This window comes from Thalassophryne amazonica, chromosome 6 (genome assembly GCF_902500255.1).
Source record: "Thalassophryne amazonica chromosome 6, fThaAma1.1, whole genome shotgun sequence".
NCBI classification, from domain to species: Eukaryota; Metazoa; Chordata; class Actinopteri; order Batrachoidiformes; family Batrachoididae; genus Thalassophryne; species Thalassophryne amazonica.
In genome coordinates, this window is record NC_047108.1 from 110,922,135 (window position 1) to 110,934,572 (window position 12,438).

The window sequence follows — 12,438 nt, forward strand, 5'->3', positions numbered from 1 at the left end:
TTCTTCAATTAGTGATGAGTAGAAAGATGTCCTAGCTTTACGGAGGGCTTTTTTATAGAGCAACAGACTCTTTTTCCAGGCTAAGTGAAGATCTTCTAAATTAGTGAGACGCCATTTCCTCTCCAACTTACGGGTTATCTGCTTTAAGCTACGAGTTTGTGAGTTATACCACGGAGTCAGACACTTCTGATTTAAAGCTCTCTTTTTCAGAGGAGCTACAGCATCCAAAGTTGTCTTCAATGAGGATGTTAAACTATTGACGAGATACTCTATCTCCCTTACAGAGTTTAGGTAGCTACTCTGCACTGTGTTGTTATATGGCATTAGAGAACATAAAGAAGGAATCATATCCTTAAACCTAGTTACAGCGCTTTCTGAAAGACTTCTAGTGTAATGAAACTTATTCCCTACTGCTGGGTAGTCCATCAGAGTAAATGTAAATGTTATTAAGAAATGATCAGACAGAAGGGAGTTTTCAGGGAATACCGTTAAGTGTTCTATTTCCATACCATAAGTCAGAACAAGATCTAAGATATGATTAAAGTGGTGGGTGGACTCATTTACTTTTTGAGCAAAGCCAATAGAGTCTAATAATAGATTAAATGCAGTGTTGAGGCTGTCATTCTCAGCATCTGTGTGGATGTTAAAATCGCCCACTATAATTATCTTAAAAGGGAGAATTAATGTCTTAAGTCTGGACTTGAATGTCTCTACAGAATCAGACTTATTTCCATAGGGAGATCATTCTACAAAACAGGGGCATGATAAGAAAAGACTGTGGCACGCAGACTTTTTATTCACCCTAGGGGCACCAAGTAATCTTGCACCCTGAGAACACAGAGCCCGGGCCGGTACGTAGAGTTTAATTAGGTCAGGTCAGTAGGGAGATGGGACATTTTAGGAGGAAAAAAAAAATAAAGAAAAACTCTTCTATTTCTCCCAAACAGGATATAACTGAGGTTATCTCCTTTTAGCAGCTCTCTCAGTTGTTACATATGACTCCATACATTTTGAACAATAACGTGTAAAAAGGGTTTATGCGTTGTTGCTCAAAATTTACAGTTATACGAGGTCTGTTAGAAAAGTATCGGACCTTTTTTTTTTTTCAAAAACCTGATGGATTTGAATCAAGCATGCTTGCATGAGCCAACCTTGAACCTTCGTGCGCATGTGTGAATTTTTTCACACGTCGATTGCATCAGTTGCTGGTAAGCACCATTTGTGTGAGGTTGTGTGTAGTGCTCTCTGCGGTTTTTCATTGCAAGGAAAATGACGGAATGACTGGAGCAGTGCTACTGCATCAAATTTTGCCAGAAACTGGGCGACAACCAGGTGGAAACCATTTGGAAGATTCAGACGGCTTTCGGTGGCTTTTCAGTCGTGTGACTATCCGAGAAATTGTAGAAGAGGTGGGCATCATTTTTCAGAGTCCAGCATGTCCTGTGAGACTAAACCACGAAGTTGCTTTTGCTCCGCCGTCGGCAGCTTCGGCACAAATTTCACCGCCACTCTTTTCATGGACAAATCTTCTGTCACAATGGAATGTGCCAAAAAGTTCTGAATCGTCCTCCATTTTGTTCACACAGCTCCAAACACTGTGCGGCTCTCTGCCAAGTCAAGTTAGAACGACAGAGTCCAGTCGAATTAATAAATTCAAAGCGAAACGCCATTTAAATCAAATGACACCTCTTTCCAAATTTTGTAATACAAACAAACTGTAATCGATCAAAACATTTTTTTTTCATCCCAAAATGAGACATCCTGTGCTGACTTGCAGCAGACGGCTGAGCTCAGCTCAGAGGTACGGAGAGACATTCATACCAAAATGTCTGAAAGGAAATGCTTTTGACAAAAACTACAGATTTTATTTATGTCCAGAGATCAAGGATACAGTGACCAATTTCATATTTATTTACTTTAAGACTCAATAAAATGTTATTGACATAGAAAACCTGTAAAGCCTACTTTTAGTACACAGAAAATTCACAAGAGGTATCGATAAGGAATTGGATCGATAATGGCATCTATCGATTAAAATCTTATCAATACCCATCCCTAGTGATGATCCATAATGAGATCATTAATCAACAATGATTTTGAGGACAGTGATCTTATGTTAATGAGACCCAGACTAGGGCCTTCAATGGGGCTGACAGGAAACATTTATTTCTATATTTATTTATGTTCATAGTTAGTTGGTTTTATATTTTTTGTTGTGTTTTTAATCAAGGTTCTTTTTGTCTCTTTCTCTAAAATTGTACTGTAGCATTATTAGTTATTATTACTATTATTGTTGTTATTGCTGTTATTATTATTAATAATATACAGTGGTCCCTCGTTTATCACGGAAGTTACATTCTAAAAATAACCCGCAATAGGCGAAATCCACGAAGTAGTCAGCGTTATTTTTTACAATTATTACAGATGTTTTAAGGCTGTAAAAACCCTCACTACACACTTTTCTCAAACAGGCATTAACATTTTCTCACTTTTCTCTTCTGCGTAAACACTCTCAAAGCTCAAACCTCAGAAAAATACATCCAGTATTATAGAATGAAACCAAAGATCAAAACCTGTTTTCAGGCCCAGACATTTGTTTGAGAAATAAAAATAGAACATTTTCCTATAAATAATTATGATGGCTTTTAGAACTAATGAATTTAATTTTAACGATCAACCTACGAGGTTGGACTCACCAGCATTTCACAGTTCCTCTGATCGCGCCTCTTCGTCCTGGCGAAGCTCCGCAGCGTGTATTTCCACTGAGTGACACCTCGGTGCAGGTGTCTTTTTCCGAGTGAAGAACATAGTTATGGGTAATTGTTGGCGCTCTTTTTTCTTTTAGGCGAGAAGATTAGAAACAGGCACATGCAGAACACAATGTGCGTGCTCTTTCTTCACTCACTGCTTCCGGTGTTACCGTTGCGGGATGGATGCGGGACCCGCAAAGAAACAAAGTCATTAAAAAGATACAAACTTCTCTCAGTGGCCACGGAGCTCTGCGGCTGCGGTTACCGAGACTATGCAGCGCTGCGGATTTTTCCGCAAGAATTCTATCCTTGCGGGCTGCCGGAGCGCTCTGCATCAAAACAGCGAGCGTAGTCTCTGGACCTGTTGCCAGATTTTGGCCGCAACGCCGCACAGCAGACAGTGGTGAGGTGTGAGTGGTCCGCTGCAGCGCTTACCGAGCCTGCAGACTCGGTAAGCACATTTGAGGCAGTGAGAGCAATCGCGGTGATGCTGACCGGCCTGCCTAATGAGGATGCAGAACACAATGCGCTGTTAAAAAAAAGAAAAAGAAGAAGCATGCAAAATTGCACTAAAAACAAATCTGCGAAACTGTGAGGCTGCGAAAGGTGAACCGCGTTATAGTGAGGGACCACTGTATAACCAAATTAAGAAATTACAATTTGTAATACATTTGACTCTTTTACGACAAACTCTGAGCCATTAATTATTATACAGAAAACAAATGCACACAAACGCGCGGAGATGCGAACAACTTAATGCTAACTATAACATTGAAAATGCCATAGACATGCTAACGCATTAGCATCAGTCCCGTTTTCAAGTTATAAAATACATCTATCAACGGTTTCAGAAGACCATAACAGGTCGGTTTAACATAAAAAAGGTCAATATTACTCCCAGACATATGCTCTTTGGGCTTTTAGCGGGGAAAAATTAAGATAAAGTGAAATCAAACAAAGAATCAACGAAGCAGTATGCCGGATCAATGCATCATTGCTTCAAGCTTCAAAGAGCCGCACTGCAGAAACGGTTGATTACAGACCCTGCAGGTGTTCTGTAATCAAAGTAGAGACACAATCATTTTCCCAGCAAACACCCCCAAACACAACGGCCACTCTGAAGGACCTATAAGGAAATCGTTAAGCAAAAAGGCTACTGATGTCGGTGGATCGAATCATTTCTCAATACCCAACCCTAATCATCACTTACATATGATTGGGTTATGTGAAACCTACAGCTGTCCTCCCCTTAAATGAGGCCTGCCCACTGGCATTTAGTCACGTCCTTTGTGATGCAAAGCAAGGCGGGGATGTTGCTAAATCTAAGTTTAGCTTATTAGTTGTTGGGGGTCACAAATATAACTCGTTTGAGCATCTGATTCTCCGCTCTGCCCACGATACTATGTGGTGCTGCTCGGAACAGTGAGAAGACTCGTATCATTCCCTGTCACCTGCAGCTTACTATCGGCAACGACAAGGAGCTCATGAGCGGCGTTGCCGGCTGGTTTGGAGATCTCGGCGGTCGGGTGCTCGAGCGTCGAGCGCGACCGCCGGATGAGCAGGGGCTTCGACACGCATGCACACCGCCCACTGCTCTTCCTTGATGGGCGGGTGGCCGCAGTCGACTGGGGTCCAGCATGGGATGATTTCACTCTAATCCTTCTCTGTCAAAGCACAGATAAAAAGTGGGAAAAGAGGAATCAGCCAGATTGACTGATGACATGAGTTTTCCACTAACAGCAGCTCCACTTTACGCTCCATTTGCAGCCTTATAGGGAGAAAGGATGAACAGTTATGATAAATCTGACTTCAGAAATCGAATCTACGTACCTGAATTGACCCAAGCACAAGTTTTCACATCTTAAATGTAAATAACTGCAGAGAAGTCGTCCAAAGAATCGACAGTGATTACAAGTGCAGAGCATGCATTTTCCACGGACAGCGCGAGACTGCTGCAGTGCTTCAACTAGGGATGCAGCTATCGATTATTTTAGTAATCAAGTATTCTATCGATTAATCAAGTAATTGGCTAAAAAGTACTTTTGCATTTTTAAACAACATCAATAGTCCAGGATTCTCCCAAAGCAATGGCACAACGTCACTGTGTGAAAGTCTTGACATTTTGCTGAAATGGCGATGGGATGTGGTTTTCTGTTTTTTCCCCCAACTTGTAAAATTTAACCATTTTTAGTTTTTTATTATTATTATTATTTTTAAAGGCTGGTGTACTGGGTCCCTACGTGATTTTTTTTATCCCTCTTTAGCTGCGATTCAGCAGATGCATTTCAGCTGGAAGTTGAACATACAAGCCTCATATTTTTTTTTTAAGTTACCGTGTTTGTGAAGCAATGTGTGTTGCCCAAGAAAAGGCGAAAATTAAAAAGCAACACACAGTGCGAGTCTGAACCAAACAGACAGCAGCCGGCTTTGACTGTGGGTACACGGCCGTCAGGTCAGTAGAGGGTTTTCAATCACATGACCAATTTGCTCCCGTCTCCGCTACTACGCAGCTGGCGTTAGAAGGCATTAAACCATCGAGATAACGCTGTTTATTGTGAGCAATGTGTAGCAGTTGGTTCAAATCAAATCAAAATCAACTCAATTTTATTTATATAGCACCAAATCACAACAAACAGTCGCCCCAAGACGCTTTATACTGTAAGGCAAAAGCCATACAAAAATTACAGAAAAACCCCAACGGTCAAAATGACCCCCTGTGAGCAAGCACTTGGCGACAGTGGGAAGGAAAACTCCCTTTTAACAGGAAGAAACCTCCAGCAGAAACAGGCTCAGGGAGGGGCAGTCTTCTGCTGGGACTGGTTGGGGCTGAGGGGAGAGAATCAGGAAAAAGACATGCAGTGGAAGAGACCAGAGATCAATCACCATTGATTAAAAGCAGAGTGGTGCATACAGAGCAAAAAGAGGTGAATAAAAAGAAACACTGGGTGCATCATGGGAAACCCCCAGCAGTCTAAGTCTATAGCAGCATAACTAAGGGATGGTTCAGGGTCACCTTATCCAGCCCTAACTATAAGCTTTTTCAAAAAGGAAAGTTTTAAGCTTAATCTTAAAAGTAGAGAGGGTGTCTGTCTCCCGGAACCGAATTGGGAGCTGGTTCCACAGGAGAGGAACCTGAAAGCTGAAGGCTCTGCCTCCCATTCTACTCTTACAATAGCTAGGAACTACAAGTAAGCCTGTACTCTGAGAGCAAAGCGCTCTATTGGGGTGATAGGAGAGACGGCATCCATCCCACTTTGGATGGAGCAGCTCTCATTTCTAGAAATCTGGCCAATTTTCTTAAATCCTCCAAACCGTGACTATCCAGGGTTGGGACCAGGAAGCAGAGTTGTAGTCTTACACACCTCTCTGCAGCTTCTCTCCCCCTGCCATCCCCTCATTACCCCATCCCCGTAGAGACGGTGCCTGCTCCCAGACTACCAATAACCAGCAAAAATCTATTTAAGCATAAAAATTCTAAAAGAAAAAATAATATAGCACCTTCAACTGCACCACAGACTAAAACAGTTAAATGTGGTCTATTAAACATTAGGTCTCTCTCTTCTAAGTCCCTGTTGGTAAATGATATAATAATTGATCAACATATTGATTTATTCTGCCTAACAGAAACCTGGTTACAGCAGGATGAATATGTTAGTTTAAATGAGTCAACACCCCCGAGTCACACTAACTGTCAGAATGCTCGTAGCACGGGCCGGGGCGGAGGATTAGCAGCAATCTTCCATTCCAGCTTATTAATTAATCAAAAACCCAGACAGAGCTTTAATTCATTTGAAAGCTTGTCTCTTAGTCTTGTCCATCCAAATTGGAAGTCCCAAAAACCAGTTTTATTTGTTATTATCTATCGTCCACCTGGTTGTTACTGTGAGTTTCTCTATGAATTTTCAGACCTTTTGTCTGACTTAGTGCTTAGCTCAGATAAGATAATTATAGTGGGCGATTTTAACATCCACACAGATGCTGAGAATGACCGCCTCAACACTGCATTTAATCTATTATTAGACTCTATTGGCTTTGCTCAAAAAGTAAATGAGTCCACCCACCACTAATCATATCTTAGATCTTGTTCTGACTTATGGTATGGAAATAGAAGACTTAACAGTATTCCCTGAAAACTCCCTTCTGTCTGATCATCTCTTAATAACATTTACATTTACTCTGATGGACTACCCAGCAGTGGGGAATAAGTTTCATTACACTAGAAGTCTTTCAGAAAGCGCTGTAACTAGGTTTAAGGATATGATTCCTTCTTTATGTTCTCTAATGCCATATACCAACACAGTGCAGAGTAGGTACCTAAACTCTGTAAGTGAGATAGAGTATCTCGTCAATAGTTTTACATCCTCATTGAAGACAACTTTGGATGCTGTAGCTCCTCTAAAAAAGAGAGCTTTAAATCAGAAGTGCCTGACTCCGTGGTATAACTCACAAACACGTAGCTTAAAGCAGATAACCCGTAAGTTGGAGAGGAAATGGCGTCTCACTAATTTAGAAGATCTTCACTTAGCCTGGAAAAAGAGTCTGTTGCTCTATAAAAAAAGCCCTCCGTAAAGCTAGGACATCTTTCTACTCATCACTAATTGAAGAAAATAAGAACAACCCCAGGTTTCTTTTCAGCACTGTAGCCAGGCTGACAAAGAGTCAGAGCTCTATTGAGCTGAGTATTCCATTAACTTTAACTAGTAATGACTTCATGACTTTCTTTGCTAACAAAATTTTAACTATTAGAGAAAAAATTACTCATAACCATCCCAAAGACATATCGTTATCTTTGGCTGCTTTCAGTGATGCCGGTATTTGGTTAGACTCTTTCTCTCCGATTGTTCTGTCTGAGTTATTTTCATTAGTTACTTCATCCAAACCATCAACATGTTTATTAGACCCCATTCCTACCAGGCTGCTCAAGGAAGCCCTACCATTATTTAATGCTTCGATCTTAAATATGATCAATCTATCTTTGTTAGTTGGCTATGTACCACAGGCTTTTAAGGTGGCAGTAATTAAACCATTACTTAAAAAGCCATCGCTTGACCCAGCTATCTTAGCTAATTATAGGCCAATCTCCAACCTTCCTTTTCTCTCAAAAATTCTTGAAAGGGTAGTTGTAAAACAGCTAACTGATCATCTGCAGAGGAATGGTCTATTTGAAGAGTTTCAGTCAGGTTTTAGAATTCATCATAGTACAGAAACAGCATTAGTGAAGGTTACAAATGATCTTCTTATGGCCTCGGACAGTGGACTCATCTCTGTGCTTGTTCTGTTAGACCTCAGTGCTGCTTTTGATACTGTTGACCATAAAATTTTATTACAGAGATTAGAGCATGCCATAGGTATTAAAGGCACTGCGCTGCGGTGGTTTGAATCATATTTGTCTAATAGATTACAATTTGTTCATGTAAATGGGGAATCTTCTTCACAGACTAAAGTTAATTATGGAGTTCCACAAGGTTCTGTGCTAGGACCAATTTTATTCACTTTATACATGCTTCCCTTAGGCAGTATTATTAGACGGTATTGCTTAAATTTTCATTGTTACGCAGATGATACCCAGCTTTATCTATCCATGAAGCCAGAGGACACACACCAATTAGCTAAACTGCAGGATTGTCTTACAGACAAAGACATGGATGACCTCTAATTTCCTGCTTTTAAACTCAGATAAAACTGAAGTTATTGTACTTGGCCCCACAAATCTTAGAAACATGGTGTCTAACCAGATCCTTACTCTGGATGGCATTACCCTGACCTCTAGTAATACTGTGAGAAATCTTGGAGTCATTTTTGATCAGGATATGTCATTCAAAGCGCATATTAAACAAATATGTAGGACTGCTTTTTTGCATTTACGCAATATCTCTAAAATCAGAAAGGTCTTGTCTCAGAGTGATGCTGAAAAACTAATTCATGCATTTATTTCCTCTAGGCTGGACTATTGTAATTCATTATTATCAGGTTGTCCTAAAAGTTCCCTAAAAAGCCTTCAGTTAATTCAAAATGCTGCAGCTAGAGTACTGACGGGGACTAGAAGGAGAGAGCATATCTCACCCATATTGGCCTCTCTTCATTGGCTTCCTGTTAATTCTAGAATAGAATTTAAAATTCTTCTTCTTACTTATAAGGTTTTGAATAATCAGGTCCCATCTTATCTTAGGGACCTCGTAGTACCATATCACCCCAATAGAGCGCTTCGCTCTCAGACTGCAGGCTTACTTGTAGTTCCTAGGGTTTGTAAGAGTAGAATGGGAGGCAGAGCCTTCAGCTTTCAGGCTCCTCTCCTGTGGAACCAGCTCCCAATTCAGATCAGGGAGACAGACACCCTCTCTACTTTTAAGATTAGGCTTAAAACTTTCCTTTTTGCTAAAGCTTATAGTTAGGGCTGGATCAGGTGACCCTGAACCATCCCTTAGTTATGCTGCTATAGACGTAGACTGCTGGGGGGTTCCCATGATGCACTGTTTCTTTCTCTTTTTGCTCTGTATGCACCACTCTGCATTTAATCATTAGTGATCGATCTCTGCTCCCCTCCACAGCATGTCTTTTTCCTGGTTCTCTCCCTCAGCCCCAACCAGTCCCAGCAGAAGACTTCCCCTCCCTGAGCCTGGTTCTGCTGGAGGTTTCTTCCTGTTAAAAGGGAGTTTTTCCTTCCCACTGTAGCCAAGTGCTTGCTCACAGGGGGTCGTTTTGACCGTTGGGGTTTTACATAATTACTGTATGGCCTTGCCTTACAATATAAAGCGCCTTGGGGCAACTGTTTGTTGTGATTTGGCGCTATATAAAAAAATTGATTGATTGATTGATATGGTACTATGAGGTCCCTAAGATAAGATGGGACCTGATTATTCAAAACCTTATAAGTAAGAAGAAGAGTTTTAAATTCTATTCTGGATTTAACAGGGAGCCAATGAAGAGAAGCCAATATGGGTGAAATATGCTCTCTCCTTCTAGTCCCTGTCAGTACTCTAGTACCGATAATAATGAATTACAATAGTCCAACCTAGAAGAAATAAATGCATGAATTAGCTTTTCAGCATCACTCTGAGACAAGACCTTTCTAATTTTAGAGATATTGCGCAAATGCAAAAAAGCAGTCCTACATATTTGCTTAATATGCACATTGAAGGACATATCCTGATCAAAAATGACTCCAAGATTTCTCACAGTATTACTGGAGGTCAGGGTAATGCCATCCAGAGTAAGGATCTGGTTAGATACCATGTTTCTAAGATTTGTGGGGCCAAGTACAATAACTTCAGTTTTATCTTAATTTAAAAGCAGGAAATTAGAGGTCATCCATGTCTTTATGTCTGAAAGACATTCTTGCAGTTTAACTAATTGGTGTGTGTCCTCTGGCTTCATGGATAGATAAATCTGGGTATCATCTGCGTAACAATGAAAATTTAAGCAATGCTTTCTAATAATACTGCCTAAGGGAAGCATGTATAAAGTGAATAAAATCGGTCCTAGCACAGAACCTTGTGGAACTCCATAATTAACCTTAGTCCGTGAAGAAGACTCCCCATTTACATGAAAAAATTGTAATCTATTAGATAAATATGATTCAAACCACTGCAGTGCAGTGCCTTTAATACCTATGGCATGCTCTAATCTCTGTAATAAAATTTTATGGTCAACAGTATCAAAAGCTGCACTGAGGTCTAACAGGACGAGCACGGAGATGAGTCCACTGAGGCCATAAGAAGATCATTTGTAACCTTCACTAATGCTGTTTCTGTACTATGATGAATTCTAAAACCTGACTGAAACTCTTCAAATAGACCATTCCTCTGCAGATGATCAGTTAGCTGTTTTACAACTACCCTTTCAAGAATTTTTGAGAGAAAAGGAAGGTTGGAGATTGGCCTATAATTAGCTAAGATAGCTGGGTCAAGTGATAGCTTTTTAAGTAATGGTTTAATTACTGCCACCTTAAAAGCCTGTGGTACATAGACTGATCATATTTAAGATCGAAGCATTAATTAACGGTAGCGCTTCCTTGAGCAGCCTGGTAGGAATGGGGTCTAATAGACATGTTGATGGTTTGGAGGAAGTGACTAATGAAAGTAACTCAGACAGAACAATCAGAGAGAAAGAGTCTAACCAAATACCAGCATTACTGAAAGCAGTCGAACATAAAGATATGTCTTTGGGATGGTTATGAATAATGTTTTCTCTAATAGTTAAAATTTTATTTGCAAAGAAAGTCATGAAGTCATTACTAGTTAAAGTTAAAGGAATACTTGGCTCAATAGAGCTCTGACTCTGTCAGTCTGGCTACAGTGCTGAAAAGAAACCTGGGTTTGTTCTTATTTTCTTCAATTAGTGATGAATAGTAAGATGTCCTAGCTTTACGGAGGGCTTTTTTATAGAGCAACAGACTCTTTTTCCAGGCTAAATGAAGATCTTCTAAATTAGTGAGACGCCATTTCCTCTCCAACCTATGGGTTATCTGCTTTAAATCCACCAGAGGAAAAGCTTAAAGGAAGCAGCTGCTACCAAAGCCGCCCAGAAGAGTGCTCCGGCTACCGTTGGTGTGCAGAATCCTCAGGCCCGGCACCTCCGTTTTGTTCACACAGCTCCAAACGCTGCGCAGCTCTCTGCTGAGTCAAGTTAGAACGACAGAGTCCAGTCAGAATTAATAAATTCAAAGCGAAACACCATTTAAATCAAATGACACCTCTTTCCAAACATTGTAATACAAACTGCAATCGATCAAAATGTTTTTTTCCTCCCAAAATGAGACGTCCTGTGTTGACGTGCAGCAGCCGGCTGAGCTCAGCTCAGAGGTATGGAGAGACATTCATGCCAAAATGCCTGAAAGGAAATGCTTTTGACAAAAACTACAGACTATTTATTTCCAGAGATCAAGGATCCAGTGACAAATTTAAAATGTTGTTGACATAGAAAACCAGTAAAGTCTACTTTTAGTACACAGAAAATTCACAAGAGGTATCGATAAGGAATCGGATCGATAATGGCATCGATATGAATAAAATCTTATCGATACATCACATGAAAACCCTCTAAAACAGCAGTATCCAAACTATGCCAGAAAGGGCCAAGAGGGTGCAGGTTTTCTTTGCAGCCACTGACTCCAGCAGGTGATTTCACTCATGAATTCATCCCATCTACTCAAAGTGATGTTAATCAGTGAAATCACCTGCTGGAGTCAGTGGCTCCAAAGAAAACCTGCACCCTCTTGGCCCTTTCTGGAATAGTTTGGACACCACTGCTCTAAAACACTCACCACGTCAAGCAGACCGTATGTTTTTTAAAAATACACAAACACGCTGCTTCAATTTAAATGTGTAGTAAGTCTATTTCAGATTATCATTGTGGACCCTCTTTCTCTTAAAAGGCTTTATTTTACTGAGTGTCGCATTGGAAACTGGTAGCTTTAACATGGCCTGAGCGCTCTAGTTTTCTGTTTTTCTGGGGACGTTACAGCACCACACCCAGGCCTGGTATATGAAAATTCAGTAAGGTATATCTTATATATTATATTCCAATTCTAAGGTGGAACTATGCTAGTATACTAAGGTATATTTAAATATCTAAAAAGGAAGAGTAAAACAGAAGAGGTCTTGAGAACCAGGGATGGTAGGTTTTATGATATTTAAACCCTTGTTTAAGGGACTAGGGTAAGCGTCCATCACCTTGGTCTTTAGGGCTA